Genomic DNA, 1,652 nt, shown 5'->3' with positions numbered 1-1,652 from the left:
TTCACTTTTAGAACAGCCAGCCTTCCACACTCATCACATGTCAACCTCTCCCTGTCACACTTTGCTCACAAAGTCTCAAAACACTTCAAGGGATTCTCATTTTTTTGGGGGGTTCAAGGACCCCCCCCCAAGGATCCCCTCACAATCCTAATGTACAATACACTAAACCAAAATAATCATAATCTTAGGTGTCAAAATAATCTAATCTAAATATTCCTGATCTGTTGAAGAGAATAACTTAACCCTGGAGAACCCAAGGGGTCAAATTTGGCCCCTATAAATTCTGCTACTCAAATAACAAAGACCTTTTTTTTAATTTTTTTTTTTACAAATTTAACTTCAAAAGTCCAGAGCGCCACTTCTGACCCCTGCATGGGGCCATCTAGTGGATTAATATTGCACTTACATGAGCCAGAGTGGTGGTGACAAGATGGCTGGCAACAAACATGCTGTTTTGTTGAGCTGGAAATCAATCCAAACAAAACCATCTTCTCAGCAAACCATCAGATGGTAAAATTGTGTTTTTTTTTTGTTAATCTATTTCATATCATGTTGCAGAATGCCTAGGAGTATGTTTTATATATATATTTTAATAAATTAGCAACTCTGAGCTAGTTCAAAAAACAAGGGTTAAAATCGAAAAAAACATATTTTGGTGTTCAGTGAATTTATAGCAGTCATTTAATGTATAATTCATAATTTTCCAAAGAAGAAAAGGGTTCTTGGGTTCTCCAGGGTTAATGAAATACAATTTAATTGAACTCACTACTTACTACCAACAAGGCTGCAAAGCATGTGTTGCCATTTGGTTGCTATATTTAACGACTTTTCCGACCCCGCTAGCCAGGTTCTAGCATGTGCGGCATGCAGCTGGCCATACTTGGGGGTGGGCCGTGAGGCAAGTAATGGGGGGGGGGGGGGATGTCCAACATTCTACCACCCCAAAAAATATTTGTTCCCTGAAATGGTTTACTATACCATAATCGCATGACCTGATAAATGTGACATTATTATTATATTACTGGTTTTAATCATCCAGAACAATCCCATCTACTGTCATTTCCATTCATAGCTTAGCATGAATGCAAACATGGTGATTCGATTACTAAACAGAATACTAATTTGATAAATACAAAGTGACGCATAACTTCAAAAACATCAAATTTATCGATAAACACGTAATTCCTAATGCTATTTTACCAAATGATGGGAAGTGTAGCTTCATTTTTTCCCTGTAGCATTGACGCTAGGCATCACAACATTTGTAAATAGTTGTAGCTAGCTACGTGCTTGATCGTTAATGTTAGCTATTTGTATTTTCTTGTAGTGTAATCATAGCTGTGTGTTATACTCATCTTTAAATTGAAAGACAACGCCGTTGGTTTCTTTTTGCTATATGCTAACTGTTGGCTTGCTAGCTTACGCAACACATTCCCCCCGAAAAGATAAATCAAGAACAATTAATGTTTCAAGTAAACTGCGCAGTTGCCATTATTTACATAAGTTGCTCATCAACATTACTGACGGATTGAAAACCGGTTGGGGAGGAGCGAGTCCTATCTTGAAATTCTTGCTAACCTCTCAGTACACTTTTCATTCCAGGGCTGCCACAGCCTGTAACGGCTATTTTTCAAAAGACACTTGAATTCCCG

The sequence above is a fragment of the Vanacampus margaritifer genome, chromosome 14 (assembly GCF_051991255.1).
Source record: "Vanacampus margaritifer isolate UIUO_Vmar chromosome 14, RoL_Vmar_1.0, whole genome shotgun sequence".
Lineage (NCBI taxonomy): Eukaryota > Metazoa > Chordata > Actinopteri > Syngnathiformes > Syngnathidae > Vanacampus > Vanacampus margaritifer.
The sequence above is the reverse complement of the archived record's forward strand: the minus strand, read 5'-3'. Positions refer to the sequence as shown.